Genomic DNA, 23025 nt, shown 5'->3' with positions numbered 1-23025 from the left:
GAATCACTTTCTCGTCCTCAACGGACTCAATGAAAGCACAGGACTAAGAGAGCTATGAAATGCGCGGTCTTCTATGACACACTTTCCTCTACCTGCGGCCGTCATCTAGCTATAGCCCTAGCCCTAAACCCACATGTAACATTAACCCAAACGCTAATGCTAAACCTATCCCTAACGCTAAACCTAACCCTAACCCTAACCCTATCCGTAACCCTACCCCTAACCCTAACCCTATCCCTATCCCTACCCTCATGATAAAGCTTATCCTTACCATCATCGTAATGCTAGCCCTAACCCTAACTCTATCTTTAAACAGAAATCTTCTGATATATCAGAGCTGTGGGTTGTGTCCTAAACTAAATGCTACTGAAATCATTTTCAATCGGTAGTGAATGAACAGGAGCATAGCAGTTTCAGAACTTCGCAGGACAATGAGCTGCGAGTGTGGGCTTCTCGCCGCTCTATTTCGTCCGGGAAAACAGCAGAGGCCGAAGATCTCCTGCAGCCACTGACTACTGTGTCTTGTGGACAAAACTGTTTCTCGAACGTAGACATGCCCATGAAGCTCACAGCCCACTGACTCTATGCGATTGAGTTTCCTTCTGATAGAATAGCAAGGAATTCATGGAAAGCTTCCAAACAACTAGGGAATCAGGATGTTTCATACAAGTCCCTTAAGAGAAAACTTCATCTCCAGCGGGTAACACTAGGTCAATGGACTCGTTTCAGTAGAGTGCGAAATGTGTGGGATGCCGCTAGAAGCCACCCATTTAGAACGTCATTTCAATTGGTTTTCTGTATGATCACCTTGGCGGGAAGTTTGCTAGCCACAGAGTTGTGGAATCCCGTTGCCCAAAACAAATGAGTGAACGCAAGCACAGCGCTATGCCAACTATGACCCAGAGTAAGCTTGGCTACCAGTGTTTTCGCCAAATTATGCGTTCTGCGGGGAAAGCGTATGCGGACGTTGGAAGGCGGCTAGGCCATGCTACGCGACCTGGCCTGCAAGTCTCTGAAGATCTAAGGGAATATCAATGTCAGAGTAGCCTGTGGGGCTCCCAGTGGAAGATAATACAGTCCTGAAGATTTGTTTGCTCCTCAAACTCACTCGGGAATCAACCTATTTCGTAGGAAGCGGGTTTTCCTCCAAAGCCGTCTCAGTGTTCAACGTCTTCTCAATGTGGTCATTTCAGTAGTAGATGTGATGGGAGAAGAAGACTGTAGCCTAAGAAACCATGGAGACTATACTACGTCCCTCGGACTCCACCCGTTCGTGAAGCATTCAAAGAGGAAGAAGCTAAAAGTACCTCATGGGCCTACCAGGCCATTCATTCCACTCTGCGAATACAGCCGTGAAGACTTTGCGCTCCCCTGCGTCACTCAGGAATTATATCAAGTCGTGCGAAAAGTGTTCTCAACAAAAGCCATCCACACTATTTGACGTGTTATCCATGTTCTCATTTCAGTAGGAGATGAAAGCAGCGGTGTGTCACATAGTACGTAGTCTTGTGAGCATCCTGTCCAAGAACCTTGCTGCAGTATAGGATCTCTGGCTCGTGTCATAGCGCAAGAGCTACTGAAATGATTTCCCGTCAGCAACGGAGGGAATGCTAGCATAGCACTTTGTGATCCTTGAAGCGGAATGAGCTTCCACAGTAGAGTTTTCTCCTAGGTACTTTTTCCATCAGAAAAGCGTAGCCCCAGGAAGAAGAGAGGCAACAGCCTACTACCTCACTTTGCCCATACAGTGTTTTCAACGTAGAGATGCATGTGCAGCTAGCAGTCCCCTTACTCTATTCGAGTGACTCTCTCACACAGCACAGGAGTGAACGGTTTGAAAGCTGCCAAGTCACTCGGGATTGAACATGTTCCTGAGAAGCGGCTTTAAGCATGAACGCAGCACTAGATCAATGTGCTCCTAGCAGTTGAATTGGAAATGAGTGCCTTGTACCATATCACATACCCTCTTCAGAACTTATGATCCGCTCTCTTGCTCTGTTATGTTTACCTTGCTGTGTTTCAGTGCAACGATCTACAGAATCACTTTCTCGTCCTCAACGGACTCAATGAAAGCACAGGACTAAGAGAGCTATGAAATGCGCGGTCTTCTACGACACACTTTCCTCTACCTGCGGCCGTCATCTAGCTATAGCCCTAGCCCTAAACCCACGTGTAACATTAACCCAAACGCTAATGCTAAACCTATCCCTAACGCTAAACCTAACCCTAACCCTAACCCTATCCGTAACCCTACCCCTAACCCTAACCCTATCCCTATCCCTACCCTCATGATAAAGCTTATCCTTACCATCATCGTAATGCTAGCCCTAACCCTAACTCTATCTTTAAACAGAAATCTTCTGATATATCAGAGCTGTGGGTTGTGTCCTAAACTAAATGCTACTGAAATCATTTTCAATCGGTAGTGAATGAACAGGAGCATAGCAGTTTCAGAACTTCGCAGGACAATGAGCTGCGAGTGTGGGCTTCTCGCCGCTCTATTTCCTCCGGGAAAACAGCAGAGGCCGAAGATCTCCTGCAGCTACTGACTACTGTGTCTTGTGGACAAAACTGTTTCTCGAACGTAGACATGCCCATGAAGCTCACAGCCCACTGACTCTATGCGATTGAGTTTCCTTCTGATAGAATAGCAAGGAATTCATGGAAAGCTTCCAAACAACTAGGGAATCAGGATGTTTCATACAAGTCCCTTAAGAGAAAACTTCATCTGCAGCGGGTAACACTAGGTCAATGGACTCGTTTCAGTAGAGTGCGAAATGTGTGGGATGCCGCTAGAAGCCACCCATTTAGAACGTCATTTCAATTGGTTTTCTGTATGATCACCTTGGCGGTAAGTTTGCTAGCCACAGAGTTGTGGAATCCCGTTGCCCAAAACAAATGAGTGAACGCAAGCACAGCGCTATGCCAACTATGACCCAGAGTAAGCTTGGCTACCAGTGTTTTCGCCAAATTATGCGTTCTGCGGGGAAAGCGTATGCGGACGTTGGAAGGCGGCTAGGCCATGCTACGCGACCTGGCCTGCAAGTCTCTGAAGATCTAAGGGAATATCAATGTCAGAGTAGCCTGTGGGGCTCCCAGTGGAAGATAATACAGTCCTGAAGATTTGTTTGCTCCTCAAACTCACTCGGGAATCAACCTATTTCGTAGGAAGCGGGTTTTCCTCCAAAGCCGTCTCAGTGTCCAACGTCTTCTCAATGTGGTCATTTCAGTAGTAGATGTGATGGGAGAAGAAGACTGTAGCCTAAGAAACCATGGAGACTATACTACGTCCCTCGGACTCCACCCGTTCGTGAAGCATTCAAAGAGGAAGAAGCTAAAAGTACCTCATGGGCCTACCAGGCCATTCATTCCACTCTGCGAATACAGCCGTGAAGACTTTGCGCTCCCCTGCGTCACTCAGGAATTATATCAAGTCGTGCGAAAAGTGTTCTCAACAAAAGCCATCCACACTATTTGACGTGTTATCCATGTTCTCATTTCAGTAGGAGATGAAAGCAGCGGTGTGTCACATAGTACGTAGTCTTGTGAGCATCCTGTCCAAGAACCTTGCTGCAGTATAGGATCTCTGGCTCGTGTCATAGCGCAAGAGCTACTGAAATGATTTCCCGTCAGCAACGGAGGGAATGCTAGCATAGCACTTTGTGATCCTTGAAGCGGAATGAGCTTCCACAGTAGAGTTTTCTCCTAGGTACTTTTTCCATCAGAAAAGCGTAGCCCCAGGAAGAAGAGAGGCAACAGCCTACTACCTCACTTTGCCCATACAGTGTTTTCAACGTAGAGATGCATGTGCAGCTAGCAGTCCCCTTACTCTATTCGAGTGACTCTCTCACACAGCACAGGAGTGAACGGTTTGAAAGCTGCCAAGTCACTCGGGATTGAACATGTTCCTGAGAAGCGGCTTTAAGCATGAACGCAGCACTAGATCAATGTGCTCCTAGCAGTTGAATTGGAAAGGAGTGCCTTGTACCATATCACATACCCTCTTCAGAACTTATGATCCGCTCTCTTGCTCTGTTATGTTTACCTTGCTGTGTTTCAGTGCAACGATCTACAGAATCACTTTCTCGTCCTCAACGGACTCAATGAAAGCACAGGACTAAGAGAGCTATGAAATGCGCGGTCTTCTATGACACACTTTCCTCTACCTGCGGCCGTCATCTAGCTATAGCCCTAGCCCTAAACCCACGTGTAACATTAACCCAAACGCTAATGCTAAACCTATCCCTAACGCTAAACCTAACCCTAACCCTAACCCTATCCGTAACCCTACCCCTAACCCTAACCCTATCCCTATCCCTACCCTCATGATAAAGCTTATCCTTACCATCATCGTAATGCTAGCCCTAACCCTAACTCTATCTTTAAACAGAAATCTTCTGATATATCAGAGCTGTGGGTTGTGTCCTAAACTAAATGCTACTGAAATCATTTTCAATCGGTAGTGAATGAACAGGAGCATAGCAGTTTCAGAACTTCGCAGGACAATGAGCTGCGAGTGTGGGCTTCTCGCCGCTCTATTTCCTCCGGGAAAACAGCAGAGGCCGAAGATCTCCTGCAGCTACTGACTACTGTGTCTTGTGGACAAAACTGTTTCTCGAACGTAGACATGCCCATGAAGCTCACAGCCCACTGACTCTATGCGATTGAGTTTCCTTCTGATAGAATAGCAAGGAATTCATGGAAAGCTTCCAAACAACTAGGGAATCAGGATGTTTCATACAAGTCCCTTAAGAGAAAACTTCATCTGCAGCGGGTAACACTAGGTCAATGGACTCGTTTCAGTAGAGTGCGAAATGTGTGGGATGCCGCTAGAAGCCACCCATTTAGAACGTCATTTCAATTGGTTTTCTGTATGATCACCTTGGCGGTAAGTTTGCTAGCCACAGAGTTGTGGAATCCCGTTGCCCAAAACAAATGAGTGAACGCAAGCACAGCGCTATGCCAACTATGACCCAGAGTAAGCTTGGCTACCAGTGTTTTCGCCAAATTATGCGTTCTGCGGGGAAAGCGTATGCGGACGTTGGAAGGCGGCTAGGCCATGCTACGCGACCTGGCCTGCAAGTCTCTGAAGATCTAAGGGAATATCAATGTCAGGGTAGCCTGTGGGGCTCCCAGTGGAAGATAATACAGTCCTGAAGATTTGTTTGCTCCTCAAACTCACTCGGGAATCAACCTATTTCGTAGGAAGCGGGTTTTCCTCCAAAGCCGTCTCAGTGTCCAACGTCTTCTCAATGTGGTCATTTCAGTAGTAGATGTGATGGGAGAAGAAGACTGTAGCCTAAGAAACCATGGAGACTATACTACGTCCCTCGGACTCCACCCGTTCGTGAAGCATTCAAAGAGGAAGAAGCTAAAAGTACCTCATGGGCCTACCAGGCCATTCATTCCACTCTGCGAATACAGCCGTGAAGACTTTGCGCTCCCCTGCGTCACTCAGGAATTATATCAAGTCGTGCGAAAAGTGTTCTCAACAAAAGCCATCCACACTATTTGACGTGTTATCCATGTTCTCATTTCAGTAGGAGATGAAAGCAGCGGTGTGTCACATAGTACGTAGTCTTGTGAGCATCCTGTCCAAGAACCTTGCTGCAGTATAGGATCTCTGGCTCGTGTCATAGCGCAAGAGCTACTGAAATGATTTCCCGTCAGCAACGGAGGGAATGCTAGCATAGCACTTTGTGATCCTTGAAGCGGAATGAGCTTCCACAGTAGAGTTTTCTCCTAGGTACTTTTTCCATCAGAAAAGCGTAGCCCCAGGAAGAAGAGAGGCAACAGCCTACTACCTCACTTTGCCCATACAGTGTTTTCAACGTAGAGATGCATGTGCAGCTAGCAGTCCCCTTACTCTATTCGAGTGACTCTCTCACACAGCACAGGAGTGAACGGTTTGAAAGCTGCCAAGTCACTCGGGATTGAACATGTTCCTGAGAAGCGGCTTTAAGCATGAACGCAGCACTAGATCAATGTGCTCCTAGCAGTTGAATTGGAAATGAGTGCCTTGTACCATATCACATACCCTCTTCAGAACTTATGATCCGCTCTCTTGCTCTGTTATGTTTACCTTGCTGTGTTTCAGTGCAACGATCTACAGAATCACTTTCTCGTCCTCAACGGACTCAAATAAAGCGCAGGACTAAGAGAGCTATGAAATGCGCGGTCTTCTATGACACACTTTCCTCTACCTGCGGCCGTCATCTAGCTTTAGCCCTAGCCCTAAACCCACATGTAACATTAACCCAAACGCTAATGCTAAACCTATCCCTAACGCTAAACCTAACCCTAACCCTAACCCTATCCGTAACCCTACCCCTAACCCTAACCCTATCCCTATCCCTACCCTCATGATAAAGCTTATCCTTACCATCATCGTAATGCTAGCCCTAACCCTAACTCTATCTTTAAACAGAAATCTTCTGATATATCAGAGCTGTGGGTTGTGTCCTAAACTAAATGCTACTGAAATCATTTTCAATCGGTAGTGAATGAACAGGAGCATAGCAGTTTCAGAACTTCGCAGGACAATGAGCTGCGAGTGTGGGCTTCTCGCCGCTCTATTTCGTCCGGGAAAACAGCAGAGGCCGAAGATCTCCTGCAGCTACTGACTACTGTGTCTTGTGGACAAAACTGTTTCTCGAACGTAGACATGCCCATGAAGCTCACAGCCCACTGACTCTATGCGATTGAGTTTCCTTCTGATAGAATAGCAAGGAATTCATGGAAAGCTTCCAAACAACTAGGGAATCAGGATGTTTCATACAAGTCCCTTAAGAGAAAACTTCATCTCCAGCGCGTAACACTAGGTCAATGGACTCGTTTCAGTAGAGTGCGAAATGTGTGGGATGCCGCTAGAAGCCACCCATTTAGAACGTCATTTCAATTGGTTTTCTGTATGATCACCTTGGCGGTAAGTTTGCTAGCCACAGAGTTGTGGAATCCCGTTGCCCAAAACAAATGAGTGAACGCAAGCACAGCGCTATGCCAACTATGACCCAGAGTAAGCTTGGCTACCAGTGTTTTCGCCAAATTATGCGTTCTGCGGGGAAAGCGTATGCGGACGTTGGAAGGCGGCTAGGCCATGCTACGCGACCTGGCCTGCAAGTCTCTGAAGATCTAAGGGAATATCAATGTCAGAGTAGCCTGTGGGGCTCCCAGTGGAAGATAATACAGTCCTGAAGATTTGTTTGCTCCTCAAACTCACTCGGGAATCAACCTATTTCGTAGGAAGCGGGTTTTCCTCCAAAGCCGTCTCAGTGTTCAACGTCTTCTCAATGTGGTCATTTCAGTAGTAGATGTGATGGGAGAAGAAGACTGTAGCCTAAGAAACCATGGAGACTATACTACGTCCCTCGGACTCCACCCGTTCGTGAAGCATTCAAAGAGGAAGAAGCTAAAAGTACCTCATGGGCCTACCAGGCCATTCATTCCACTCTGCGAATACAGCCGTGAAGACTTTGCGCTCCCCTGCGTCACTCAGGAATTATATCAAGTCGTGCGAAAAGTGTTCTCAACAAAAGCCATCCACACTATTTGACGTGTTATCCATGTTCTCATTTCAGTAGGAGATGAAAGCAGCGGTGTGTCACATAGTACGTAGTCTTGTGAGCATCCTGTCCAAGAACCTTGCTGCAGTATAGGATCTCTGGCTCGTGTCATAGCGCAAGAGCTACTGAAATGATTTCCCGTCAGCAACGGAGGGAATGCTAGCATAGCACTTTGTGATCCTTGAAGCGGAATGAGCTTCCACAGTAGAGTTTTCTCCTAGGTACTTTTTCCATCAGAAAAGCGTAGCCCCAGGAAGAAGAGAGGCAACAGCCTACTACCTCACTTTGCCCATACAGTGTTTTCAACGTAGAGATGCATGTGCAGCTAGCAGTCCCCTTACTCTATTCGAGTGACTCTCTCACACAGCACAGGAGTGAACGGTTTGAAAGCTGCCAAGTCACTCGGGATTGAACATGTTCCTGAGAAGCGGCTTTAAGCATGAACGCAGCACTAGATCAATGTGCTCCTAGCAGTTGAATTGGAAATGAGTGCCTTGTACCATATCACATACCCTCTTCAGAACTTATGATCCGCTCTCTTGCTCTGTTATGTTTACCTTGCTGTGTTTCAGTGCAACGATCTACAGAATCACTTTCTCGTCCTCAACGGACTCAATGAAAGCACAGGACTAAGAGAGCTATGAAATGCGCGGTCTTCTATGACACACTTTCCTCTACCTGCGGCCGTCATCTAGCTTTAGCCCTAGCCCTAAACCCACATGTAACATTAACCCAAACGCTAATGCTAAACCTATCCCTAACGCTAAACCTAACCCTAACCCTAACCCTATCCCTATCCCTACCCTCATATAAAGCTTATCCTTACCATCATCGTAATGCTAGCCCTAACCCTAACTCTATCTTTAAACAGAAATCTTCTGATATATCAGAGCTGTGAGTTGTGTCCTAAACTAAATGCTACTGAAATCATTTTCAATCGGTAGTGAATGAACAGGAGCATAGCAGTTTCAGAACTTCGCAGGACAATGAGCTGCGAGTGTGGGCTTCTCGCCGCTCTATTTCCTCCGGGAAAACAGCAGAGGCCGAAGATCTCCTGCAGCTACTGACTACTGTGTCTTGTGGACAAAACTGTTTCTCGAACGTAGACATGCCCATGAAGCTCACAGCCCACTGACTCTATGCGATTGAGTTTCCTTCTGATAGAAGAGCAAGGAATTCATGGAAAGCTTCCAAACAACTAGGGAATCAGGATGTTTCATACAAGTCCCTTAAGAGAAAACTTCATCTCCAGCGGGTAACACTAGGTCAATGGACTCGTTTCAGTAGAGTGCGAAATGTGTGGGATGCCGCTAGAAGCCACCCATTTAGAACGTCATTTCAATTGGTTTTCTGTATGATCACCTTGGCGGTAAGTTTGCTAGCCACAGAGTTGTGGAATCCCGTTGCCCAAAACAAATGAGTGAACGCAAGCACAGCGCTATGCCAACTATGACCCAGAGTAAGCTTGGCTACCAGTGTTTTCGCCAAATTATGCGTTCTGCGGGGAAAGCGTATGCGGACGTTGGAAGGCGGCTAGGCCATGCTACGCGACCTGGCCTGCAAGTCTCTGAAGATCTAAGGGAATATCAATGTCAGAGTAGCCTGTGGGGCTCCCAGTGGAAGATAATACATTCCTGAAGATTTGTTTGCTCCTCAAACTCACTCGGGAATCAACCTATTTCGTAGGAAGCGGGTTTTCCTCCAAAGCCGTCTCAGTGTTCAACGTCTTCTCAATGTGGTCATTTCAGTAGTAGATGTGATGGGAGAAGAAGACTGTAGCCTAAGAAACCATGGAGACTATACTACGTCCCTCGGACTCCACCCGTTCGTGAAGCATTCAAAGAGGAACAAGCTAAAAGTACCTCATGGGCCTACCAGGCCATTCATTCCACTCTGCGAATACAGCCGTGAAGACTTTGCGCTCCCCTGCGTCACTCAGGAATTATATCAAGTCGTGCGAAAAGTGTTCTCAACAAAAGCCATCCACACTATTTGACGTGTTATCCATGTTCTCATTTCAGTAGGAGACGAAAGCAGCGGTGTGTCACATAGTACGTAGTCTTGTGAGCATCCTGTCCAAGAACCTTGCTGCAGTATAGGATCTCTGGCTCGTGTCATAGCGCAAGAGCTACTGAAATGATTTCCCGTCAGCAACGGAGGGAATGCTAGCATAGCACTTTGTGATCCTTGAAGCGGAATGAGCTTCCACAGTAGAGTTTTCTCCTAGGTACTTTTTCCATCAGAAAAGCGTAGCCCCAGGAAGAAGAGAGGCAACAGCCTACTACCTCACTTTGCCCATACAGTGTTTTCAACGTAGAAATGCATGTGCAGCTAGCAGTCCCCTTACTCTATTCGAGTGACTCTCTCACACAGCACAGGAGTGAACGGTTTGAAAGCTGCCAAGTCACTCGGGATTGAACATGTTCCTGAGAAGCGGCTATAAGCATGAACGCAGCACTAGATCAATGTGCTCCTAGCAGTTGAATTGGAAATGAGTGCCTTGTACCATATCACATACCCTCTTCAGAACTTATGATCCGCTCTCTTGCTCTGTTATGTTTACCTTGCTGTGTTTCAGTGCAACGATCTACAGAATCACTTTCTCGTCCTCAACGGACTCAATGAAAGCACAGGACTAAGAGAGCTATGAAATGCGCAGTCTTCTATGACACACTTTCCTCTACCTGCGGCCGTCATCTAGCTTTAGCCCTAGCCCTAAACCCACATGTAACATTAACCCAAACGCTAATGCTAAACCTATCCCTAACGCTAAACCTAACCCTAACCCTAACCCTATCCGTAACCCTAACCCTAACCCTAACCCTATCCCTCTCTCTTTCCCTAACCCTAACCCTAACCCTATCCCTATCCCTTACCCTACCCCTAACCCTAACCCTATCCCTATCCCTACCCTCATGATAAAGCTTATCCTTACCATCATCGTAATGCTAGCCCTAACCCTAACTCTATCTTTAAACAGAAATCTTCTGATATATCAGAGCTGTGGGTTGTGTCCTAAACTAAATGCTACTGAAATCATTTTCAATCGGTAGTGAATGAACAGGAGCATAGCAGTTCCAGAACTTCGCAGGACAATGAGCTGCGAGTGTGGGCTTCTCGTCGCTCTATTTCGTCCGGGAAAACAGCAGAGGCCGAAGATCTCCTGCAGCTACTGACTACTGTGTCTTGTGGACAAAACTGTTTCTCGAACGTAGACATGCCCATGAAGCTCACAGCCCACTGACTCTATGCGATTGAGTTTCCTTCTGATAGAATAGCAAGGAATTCATGGAAAGCTTCCAAACAACTAGGGAATCAGGATGTTTCATACAAGTCCCTTAAGAGAAAACTTCATCTGCAGCGGGTAACACTAGGTCAATGGACTCGTTTCAGTAGAGTGCGAAATGTGTGGGATGCCGCTAGAAGCCACCCATTTAGAACGTCATTTCAATTGGTTTTCTGTATGATCACCTTGGCGGTAAGTTTGCTAGCCACAGAGTTGTGGAATCCCGTTGCCCAAAACAAATGAGTGAACGCAAGCACAGCGCTATGCCAACTATGACCCAGAGTAAGCTTGGCTACCAGTGTTTTCGCCAAATTATGCGTTCTGCGAGGAAAGCGTATGCGGACGTTGGAAGGCGGCTAGGCCATGCTACGCGACCTGGCCTGCAAGTCTCTGAAGATCTAAGGGAATATCAATGTCAGAGTAGCCTGTGGGGCTCCCAGTGGAAGATAATACATTCCTGAAGATTTGTTTGCTCCTCAAACTCACTCGGGAATCAACCTATTTCGTAGGAAGCGGGTTTTCCTCCAAAGCCGTCTCAGTGTTCAACGTCTTCTCAATGTGATCATTTCAGTAGTAGATGTGATGGGAGAAGAAGACTGTAGCCTAAGAAACCATGGAGACTATACTACGTCCCTCGGACTCCACCCGTTCGTGAAGCATTCAAAGAGGAAGAAGCTAAAAGTACCTCATGGGCCTACCAGGCCATTCATTCCACTCTGCGAATACAGCCGTGAAGACTTTGCGCTCCCTTGCGTCACTCAGGAATTATATCAAGTCGTGCGACAAGTGTTCTCAACAAAAGCCATCCACACTATTTGACGTGTTATCCATGTTCTCATTTCAGTAGGAGATGAAAGCAGCGGTGTGTCACATAGTACGTAGTCTTGTGAGCATCCTGTCCAAGAACCTTGCTGCAGTATAGGATCTCTGGCTCGTGTCATAGCGCAAGAGCTACTGAAATGATTTCCCGTCAGCAACGGAGGGAATGCTAGCATAGCACTTTGTGATCCTTGAAGCGGAATGAGCTTCCACAGTAGAGTTTTCTCCTAGGTACTTTTTCCATCAGAAAAGCGTAGCCCCAGGAAGAAGAGAGGCAACAGCCTACTACCTCACTTTGCCCATACAGTGTTTTCAACGTAGAAATGCATGTGCAGCTAGCAGTCCCCTTACTCTATTCGAGTGACTCTCTCACACAGCACAGGAGTGAACGGTTTGAAAGCTGCCAAGTCACTCGGGATTGAACATGTTCCTGAGAAGCGGCTATAAGCATGAACGCAGCACTAGATCAATGTGCTCCTAGCAGTTGAATTGGAAATGAGTGCCTTGTACCATATCACATACCCTCTTCAGAACTTATGATCCGCTCTCTTGCTCTGTTATGTTTACCTTGCTGTGTTTCAGTGCAACGATCTACAGAATCACTTTCTCGTCCTCAACGGACTCAATGAAAGCACAGGACTAAGAGAGCTATGAAATGCGCGGTCTTCTATGACACACTTTCCTCTACCTGCGGCCGTCATCTAGCTTTAGCCCTAGCCCTAAACCCAAATGTAACATTAACCCAAACGCTAATGCTAAACCTATCCCTAACGCTAAACCTAACCCTAACCCTAACCCTATCCGTAACCCTAACCCTAACCCTAACCCTATCCCTATCTCTTTCCCTAACCCTAACCCTATCCCTATCCCTTACCCTACCCCTAACCCTAACCCTATCCCTATCCCTACCCTCATGATAAAGCTTATCCTTACCATCATCGTAATGCTAGCCCTAACCCTAACTCTATCTTTAAACAGAAATCTTCTGATATATCAGAGCTGTGGGTTGTGTCCTAAACTAAAAGCTACTGAAATCATTTTCAATCGGTAGTGAATGAACAGGAGCATAGCAGTTTCAGAACTTCGCAGGACAATGAGCTGCGAGTGTGGGCTTCTCGCCGCTCTATTTCCTCCGGGAAAACAGCAGAGGCCGAAGATCTCCTGCAGCTACTGACTACTGTGTCTTGTGGACAAAACTGTTTCTCGAACGTAGACATGCCCATGAAGCTCACAGCCCACTGACTCTATGCGATTGAGTTTCCTTCTGATAGAATAGCAAGGAATTCATGGAAAGCTTCCAAACAACTAGGGAATCAGGATGTTTCATACAAGTCCCTTAAGAGAAAACTTCATCTGCAGCGGGTAACACTAGGTCAATGGACTCGTTTCAGTAGAGTGCGAAATGTGTGGGATGCCGCTAGAAGCCACCCATTTAGAACGTCATTTCAATTGGTTTTCTGTATGATCACCTTGGCGGTAAGTTTGCTAGCCACAGAGTTGTGGAATCCCGTTGCCCAAAACAAATGAGTGAACGCAAGCACAGCGCTATGCCAACTATGACCCAGAGTAAGCTTGGCTACCAGTGTTTTCGCCAAATTATGCGTTCTGCGAGGAAAGCGTATGCGGACGTTGGAAGGCGGCTAGGCCATGCTACGCGACCTGGCCTGCAAGTCTCTGAAGATCTAAGGGAATATCAATGTCAGAGTAGCCTGTGGGGCTCCCAGTGGAAGATAATACATTCCTGAAGATTTGTTTGCTCCTCAAACTCACTCGGGAATCAACCTATTTCGTAGGAAGCGGGTTTTCCTCCAAAGCCGTCTCAGTGTTCAACGTCTTCTCAATGTGGTCATTTCAGTAGTAGATGTGATGGGAGAAGAAGACTGTAGCCTAAGAAACCATGGAGACTATACTACGTCCCTCGGACTCCACCCGTTCGTGAAGCATTCAAAGAGGAAGAAGCTAAAAGTACCTCATGGGCCTACCAGGCCATTCATTCCACTCTGCGAATACAGCCGTGAAGACTTTGCGCTCCCCTGCGTCACTCAGGAATTATATCAAGTCGTGCGAAAAGTGTTCTCAACAAAAGCCATCCACACTATTTGACGTGTTATCCATGTTCTCATTTCAGTAGGAGATGAAAGCAGCGGTGTGTCACATAGTACGTAGTCTTGTGAGCATCCTGTCCAAGAACCTTGCTGCAGTATAGGATCTCTGGCTCGTGTCATAGCGCAAGAGCTACTGAAATGATTTCCCGTCAGCAACGGAGGGAATGCTAGCATAGCACTTTGTGATCCTTGAAGCGGAATGAGCTTCCACAGTAGAGTTTTCTCCTAGGTACTTTTTCCATCAGAAAAGCGTAGCCCCAGGAAGAAGAGAGGCAACAGCCTACTACCTCACTTTGCCCATACAGTGTTTTCAACGTAGAGATGCATGTGCAGCTAGCAGTCCCCTTACTCTATTCGAGTGACTCTCTCACACAGCACAGGAGTGAACGGTTTGAAAGCTGCCAAGTCACTCGGGATTGAACATGTTCCTGAGAAGCGGCTTTAAGCATGAACGCAGCACTAGATCAATGTGCTCCTAGCAGTTGAATTGGAAATGAGTGCCTTGTACCATATCACATACCCTCTTCAGAACTTATGATCCGCTCTCTTGCTCTGTTATGTTTACCTTGCTGTGTTTCAGTGCAACGATCTACAGAATCACTTTCTCGTCCTCAACGGACTCAATGAAAGCACAGGACTAAGAGAGCTATGAAATGCGCGGTCTTCTATGACACACTTTCCTCTACCTGCGGCCGTCATCTAGCTATAGCCCTAGCCCTAAACCCACATGTAACATTAACCCAAACGCTAATGCTAAACCTATCCCTAACGCTAAACCTAACCCTAACCCTAACCCTATCCGTAACCCTACCCCTAACCCTAACCCTATCCCTATCCCTACCCTCATGATAAAGCTTATCCTTACCATCATCGTAATGCTAGCCCTAACCCTAACTCTATCTTTAAACAGAAATCTTCTGATATATCAGAGCTGTGGGTTGTGTCCTAAACTAAATGCTACTGAAATCATTTTCAATCGGTAGTGAATGAACAGGAGCATAGCAGTTTCAGAACTTCGCAGGACAATGAGCTGCGAGTGTGGGCTTCTCGCCGCTCTATTTCGTCCGGGAAAACAGCAGAGGCCGAAGATCTCCTGCAGCTACTGACTACTGTGTCTTGTGGACAAAACTGTTTCTCGAACGTAGACATGCCCATGAAGCTCACAGCCCACTGACTCTATGCGATTGAGTTTCCTTCTGATAGAATAGCAAGGAATTCATGGAAAGCTTCCAAACAACTAGGGAATCAGGATGTTTCATACAAGTCCCTTAAGAGAAAACTTCATCTCCAGCGCGTAACACTAGGTCAATGGACTCGTTTCAGTAGAGTGCGAAATGTGTGGGATGCCGCTAGAAGCCACCCATTTAGAACGTCATTTCAATTGGTTTTCTGTATGATCACCTTGGCGGTAAGTTTGCTAGCCACAGAGTTGTGGAATCCCGTTGCCCAAAACAAATGAGTGAACGCAAGCACAGCGCTATGCCAACTATGACCCAGAGTAAGCTTGGCTACCAGTGTTTTCGCCAAATTATGCGTTCTGCGGGGAAAGCGTATGCGGACGTTGGAAGGCGGCTAGGCCATGCTACGCGACCTGGCCTGCAAGTCTCTGAAGATCTAAGGGAATATCAATGTCAGAGTAGCCTGTGGGGCTCCCAGTGGAAGATAATACAGTCCTGAAGATTTGTTTGCTCCTCAAACTCACTCGGGAATCAACCTATTTCGTAGGAAGCGGGTTTTCCTCCAAAGCCGTCTCAGTGTTCAACGTCTTCTCAATGTGGTCATTTCAGTAGTAGATGTGATGGGAGAAGAAGACTGTAGCCTAAGAAACCATGGAGACTATACTACGTCCCTCGGACTCCACCCGTTCGTGAAGCATTCAAAGAGGAAGAAGCTAAAAGTACCTCATGGGCCTACCAGGCCATTCATTCCACTCTGCGAATACAGCCGTGAAGACTTTGCGCTCCCCTGCGTCACTCAGGAATTATATCAAGTCGTGCGAAAAGTGTTCTCAACAAAAGCCATCCACACTATTTGACGTGTTATCCATGTTCTCATTTCAGTAGGAGATGAAAGCAGCGGTGTGTCACATAGTACGTAGTCTTGTGAGCATCCTGTCCAAGAACCTTGCTGCAGTATAGGATCTCTGGCTCGTGTCATAGCGCAAGAGCTACTGAAATGATTTCCCGTCAGCAACGGAGGGAATGCTAGCATAGCACTTTGTGATCCTTGAAGCGGAATGAGCTTCCACAGTAGAGTTTTCTCCTAGGTACTTTTTCCATCAGAAAAGCGTAGCCCCAGGAAGAAGAGAGGCAACAGCCTACTACCTCACTTTGCCCATACAGTGTTTTCAACGTAGAGATGCATGTGCAGCTAGCAGTCCCCTTACTCTATTCGAGTGACTCTCTCACACAGCACAGGAGTGAACGGTTTGAAAGCTGCCAAGTCACTCGGGATTGAACATGTTCCTGAGAACCGGCTTTAAGCATGAACGCAGCACTAGATCAATGTGCTCCTAGCAGTTGAATTGGAAATGAGTGCCTTGTACCATATCACATACCCTCTTCAGAACTTATGATCCGCTCTCTTGCTCTGTTATGTTTACCTTGCTGTGTTTCAGTGCAACGATCTACAGAATCACTTTCTCGTCCTCAACGGACTCAATGAAAGCACAGGACTAAGAGAGCTATGAAATGCGCGGTCTTCTATGACACACTTTCCTCTACCTGCGGCCGTCATCTAGCTTTAGCCCTAGCCCTAAACCCACATGTAACATTAACCCAAACGCTAATGCTAAACCTATCCCTAACGCTAAACCTAACCCTAACCCTAACCCTATCCGTAACCCTACCCCTAACCCTAACCCTATCCCTATCCCTACCCTCATGATAAAGCTTATCCTTACCATCATCGTAATGCTAGCCCTAACCCTAACTCTATCTTTAAACAGAAATCTTCTGATATATCAGAGCTGTGGGTTGTGTCCTAAACTAAATGCTACTGAAATCATTTTCAATCGGTAGTGAATGAACAGGAGCATAGCAGTTTCAGAACTTCGCAGGACAATGAGCTGCGAGTGTGGGCTTCTCGCCGCTCTATTTCCTCCGGGAAAACAGCAGAGGCCGAAGATCTCCTGCAGCTACTGACTACTGTGTCTTGTGGACAAAACTGTTTCTCGAACGTAGACATGCCCATGAAGCTCACAGCCCACTGACTCTATGCGATTGAGTTTCCTTCTGATAGAATAGCAAGGAATTCATGGAAAGCTTCCAAACAACTAGGGAATCAGGATGTTTCATACAAGTCCCTTAAGAGAAAACTTCATCTCCAGCGGGTAACACTAGGTCAATGGACTCGTTTCAGTAGAGTGCGAAATGTGTGGGATGCCGCTAGAAGCCACCCATTTAGAACGTCATTTCAATTGGTTTTCTGTATGATCACCTTGGCGGTAAGTTTGCTAGCCACAGAGTTGTGGAATCCCGTTGCCCAAAACAAATGAGTGAACGCAAGCACAGCGCTATGCCAACTATGACCCAGAGTAAGCTTGGCTACCAGTGTTTTCGCCAAATTATGCGTTCTGCGGGGAAAGCGTATGCGGACGTTGGAAGGCGGCTAGGCCATGCTACGCGACCTGGCCTGCAAGTCTCTGAAGATCTAAGGGAATATCAATGTCAGAGTAGCCTGTGGGGCTCCCAGTGGAAGATAATACAGTCCTGAAGATTTGTTTGCTCCTCAAACTCACTCGGGAATCAACCTATTTCGTAGGAAGCGGGTTTTCCTCCAAAGCCGTCTCAGTGTTCAACGTCTTCTCAATGTGGTCATTTCAGTAGTAGATGTGATGGGAGAAGAAGACTGTAGCCTAAGAAACCATGGAGACTATACTACGTCCCTCGGACTCCACCCGTTCGTGAAGCATTCAAAGAGGAAGAAGCTAAAAGTACCTCATGGGCCTACCAGGCCATTCATTCCACTCTGCGAATACAGCCGTGAAGACTTTGCGCTCCCCTGCGTCACTCAGGAATTATATCAAGTCGTGCGAAAAGTGTTCTCAACAAAAGCCATCCACACTATTTGACGTGTTATCCATGTTCTCATTTCAGTAGGAGATGAAAGCAGCGGTGTGTCACATAGTACGTAGTCTTGTGAGCATCCTGTCCAAGAACCTTGCTGCAGTATAGGATCTCTGGCTCGTGTCATAGCGCAAGAGCTACTGAAATGATTTCCCGTCAGCAACGGAGGGAATGCTAGCATAGCACTTTGTGATCCTTGAAGCGGAATGAGCTTCCACAGTAGAGTTTTCTCCTAGGTACTTTTTCCATCAGAAAAGCGTAGCCCCAGGAAGAAGAGAGGCAACAGCCTACTACCTCACTTTGCCCATACAGTGTTTTCAACGTAGAGATGCATGTGCAGCTAGCAGTCCCCTTACTCTATTCGAGTGACTCTCTCACACAGCACAGGAGTGAACGGTTTGAAAGCTGCCAAGTCACTCGGGATTGAACATGTTCCTGAGAAGCGGCTTTAAGCATGAACGCAGCACTAGATCAATGTGCTCCTAGCAGTTGAATTGGAAAGGAGTGCCTTGTACCATATCACATACCCTCTTCAGAACTTATGATCCGCTCTCTTGCTCTGTTATGTTTACCTTGCTGTGTTTCAGTGCAACGATCTACAGAATCACTTTCTCGTCCTCAACGGACTCAATGAAAGCACAGGACTAAGAGAGCTATGAAATGCGCGGTCTTCTATGACACACTTTCCTCTACCTGCGGCCGTCATCTAGCTATAGCCCTAGCCCTAAACCAACGTGTAACATTAACCCAAACGCTAATGCTAAACCTATCCCTAACGCTAAACCTAACCCTAACCCTAACCCTATCCGTAACCCTACCCCTAACCCTAACCCTATCCCTATCCCTACCCTCATGATAAAGCTTATCCTTACCATCATCGTAATGCTAGCCCTAACCCTAACTCTATCTTTAAACAGAAATCTTCTGATATATCAGAGCTGTGGGTTGTGTCCTAAACTAAATGCTACTGAAATCATTTTCAATCGGTAGTGAATGAACAGGAGCATAGCAGTTTCAGAACTTCGCAGGACAATGAGCTGCGAGTGTGGGCTTCTCGCCGCTCTATTTCCTCCGGGAAAACAGCAGAGGCCGAAGATCTCCTGCAGCTACTGACTACTGTGTCTTGTGGACAAAACTGTTTCTCGAACGTAGACATGCCCATGAAGCTCACAGCCCACTGACTCTATGCGATTGAGTTTCCTTCTGATAGAATAGCAAGGAATTCATGGAAAGCTTCCAAACAACTAGGGAATCAGGATGTTTCATACAAGTCCCTTAAGAGAAAACTTCATCTCCAGCGCGTAACACTAGGTCAATGGACTCGTTTCAGTAGAGTGCGAAATGTGTGGGATGCCGCTAGAAGCCACCCATTTAGAACGTCATTTCAATTGGTTTTCTGTATGATCACCTTGGCGGTAAGTTTGCTAGCCACAGAGTTGTGGAATCCCGTTGCCCAAAACAAATGAGTGAACGCAAGCACAGCGCTATGCCAACTATGACCCAGAGTAAGCTTGGCTACCAGTGTTTTCGCCAAATTATGCGTTCTGCGGGGAAAGCGTATGCGGACGTTGGAAGGCGGCTAGGCCATGCTACGCGACCTGGCCTGCAAGTCTCTGAAGATCTAAGGGAATATCAATGTCAGAGTAGCCTGTGGGGCTCCCAGTGGAAGATAATACAGTCCTGAAGATTTGTTTGCTCCTCAAACTCACTCGGGAATCAACCTATTTCGTAGGAAGCGGGTTTTCCTCCAAAGCCGTCTCAGTGTCCAACGTCTTCTCAATGTGGTCATTTCAGTAGTAGATGTGATGGGAGAAGAAGACTGTAGCCTAAGAAACCATGGAGACTATACTACGTCCCTCGGACTCCACCCGTTCGTGAAGCATTCAAAGAGGAAGAAGCTAAAAGTACCTCATGGGCCTACCAGGCCATTCATTCCACTCTGCGAATACAGCCGTGAAGACTTTGCGCTCCCCTGCGTCACTCAGGAATTATATCAAGTCGTGCGAAAAGTGTTCTCAACAAAAGCCATCCACACTATTTGACGTGTTATCCATGTTCTCATTTCAGTAGGAGATGAAAGCAGCGGTGTGTCACATAGTACGTAGTCTTGTGAGCATCCTGTCCAAGAACCTTGCTGCAGTATAGGATCTCTGGCTCGTGTCATAGCGCAAGAGCTACTGAAATGATTTCCCGTCAGCAACGGAGGGAATGCTAGCATAGCACTTTGTGATCCTTGAAGCGGAATGAGCTTCCACAGTAGAGTTTTCTCCTAGGTACTTTTTCCATCAGAAAAGCGTAGCCCCAGGAAGAAGAGAGGCAACAGCCTACTACCTCACTTTGCCCATACAGTGTTTTCAACGTAGAAATGCATGTGCAGCTAGCAGTCCCCTTACTCTATTCGAGTGACTCTCTCACACAGCACAGGAGTGAACGGTTTGAAAGCTGCCAAGTCACTCGGGATTGAACATGTTCCTGAGAAGCGGCTATAAGCATGAACGCAGCACTAGATCAATGTGCTCCTAGCAGTTGAATTGGAAATGAGTGCCTTGTACCATATCACATACCCTCTTCAGAACTTATGATCCGCTCTCTTGCTCTGTTATGTTTACCTTGCTGTGTTTCAGTGCAACGATCTACAGAATCACTTTCTCGTCCTCAACGGACTCAATGAAAGCACAGGACTAAGAGAGCTATGAAATGCGCGGTCTTCTATGACACACTTTCCTCTACCTGCGGCCGTCATCTAGCTTTAGCCCTAGCCCTAAACCCACATGTAACATTAACCCAAACGCTAATGCTAAACCTATCCCTAACGCTAAACCTAACCCTAACCCTAACCCTATCCGTAACCCTAACCCTAACCCTAACCCTATCCCTATCTCTTTCCCTAACCCTAACCCTATCCCTATCCCTTACCCTACCCCTAACCCTAACCCTATCCCTATCCCTACCCTCATGATAAAGCTTATCCTTACCATCATCGTAATGCTAGCCCTAACCCTAACTCTATCTTTAAACAGAAATCTTCTGATATATCAGAGCTGTGGGTTGTGTCCTAAACTAAATGCTACTGAAATCATTTTCAATCGGTAGTGAATGAACAGGAGCATAGCAGTTCCAGAACTTCGCAGGACAATGAGCTGCGAGTGTGGGCTTCTCGCCGCTCTATTTCGTCCGGGAAAACAGCAGAGGCCGAAGATCTCCTGCAGCTACTGACTACTGTGTCTTGTGGACAAAACTGTTTCTCGAACGTAGACATGCCCATGAAGCTCACAGCCCACTGACTCTATGCGATTGAGTTTCCTTCTGATAGAATAGCAAGGAATTCATGGAAAGCTTCCAAACAACTAGGGAATCAGGATGTTTCATACAAGTCCCTTAAGAGAAAACTTCATCTGCAGCGGGTAACACTAGGTCAATGGACTCGTTTCAGTAGAGTGCGAAATGTGTGGGATGCCGCTAGAAGCCACCCATTTAGAACGTCATTTCAATTGGTTTTCTGTATGATCACCTTGGCGGTAAGTTTGCTAGCCACAGAGTTGTGGAATCCCGTTGCCCAAAACAAATGAGTGAACGCAAGCACAGCGCTATGCCAACTATGACCCAGAGTAAGCTTGGCTACCAGTGTTTTCGCCAAATTATGCGTTCTGCGGGGAAAGCGTATGCGGACGTTGGAAGGCGGCTAGGCCATGCTACGCGACCTGGCCTGCAAGTCCCTGAAGATCTAAGGGAATATCAATGTCAGAGTAGCCTGTGGGGCTCCCAGTGGAAGATAATACATTCCTGAATATTTGTTTGCTCCTCAAACTCACTCGGGAATCAACCTATTTCGTAGGAAGCGGGTTTTCCTCCAAAGCCGTCTCAGTGTTCAACGTCTTCTCAATGTGGTCATTTCAGTAGTAGATGTGATGGGAGAAGAAGACTGTAGCCTAAGAAACCATGGAGACTATACTACGTCCCTCGGACTCCACCCGTTCGTGAAGCATTCAAAGAGGAAGAAGCTAAAAGTACCTCATGGGCCTACCAGGCCATTCATTCCACTCTGCGAATACAGCCGTGAAGACTTTGCGCTCCCCTGCGTCACTCAGGAATTATATCAAGTCGTGCGAAAAGTGTTCTCAACAAAAGCCATCCACACTATTTGACGTGTTATCCATGTTCTCATTTCAGTAGGAGATGAAAGCAGCGGTGTGTCACATAGTACGTAGTCTTGTGAGCATCCTGTCCAAGAACCTTGCTGCAGTATAGGATCTCTGGCTCGTGTCATAGCGCAAGAGCTACTGAAATGATTTCCCGTCAGCAACGGAGGGAATGCTAGCATAGCACTTTGTGATCCTTGAAGCGGAATGAGCTTCCACAGTAGAGTTTTCTCCTAGGTACTTTTTCCATCAGAAAAGCGTAGCCCCAGGAAGAAGAGAGGCAACAGCCTACTACCTCACTTTGCCCATACAGTGTTTTCAACGTAGAAATGCATGTGCAGCTAGCAGTCCCCTTACTCTATTCGAGTGACTCTCTCACACAGCACAGGAGTGAACGGTTTGAAAGCTGCCAAGTCACTCGGGATTGAACATGTTCCTGAGAAGCGGCTATAAGCATGAACGCAGCACTAGATCAATGTGCTCCTAGCAGTTGAATTGGAAATGAGTGCCTTGTACCATATCACATACCCTCTTCAGAACTTATGATCCGCTCTCTTGCTCTGTTATGTTTACCTTGCTGTGTTTCAGTGCAACGATCTACAGAATCACTTTCTCGTCCTCAACGGACTCAATGAAAGCACAGGACTAAGAGAGCTATGAAATGCGCGGTCTTCTATGACACACTTTCCTCTACCTGCGGCCGTCATCTAGCTTTAGCCCTAGCCCTAAACCCACATGTAACATTAACCCAAACGCTAATGCTAAACCTATCCCTAACGCTAAACCTAACCCTAACCCTAACCCTATCCGTAACCCTAACCCTAACCCTAACCCTATCCCTATCTCTTTCCCTAACCCTAACCCTATCCCTATCCCTTACCCTACCCCTAACCCTAACCCTATCCCTATCCCTACCCTCATGATAAAGCTTATCCTTACCATCATCGTAATGCTAGCCCTAACCCTAACTCTATCTTTAAACAGAAATCTTCTGATATATCAGAGCTGTGGGTTGTGTCCTAAACTAAATGCTACTGAAATCATTTT

Source organism: Desmodus rotundus, unplaced genomic scaffold (assembly GCF_022682495.2).
Source record: "Desmodus rotundus isolate HL8 unplaced genomic scaffold, HLdesRot8A.1 manual_scaffold_34, whole genome shotgun sequence".
Taxonomy (NCBI): domain Eukaryota; kingdom Metazoa; phylum Chordata; class Mammalia; order Chiroptera; family Phyllostomidae; genus Desmodus; species Desmodus rotundus.
Note: the sequence above shows the minus strand (reverse complement) of the source record.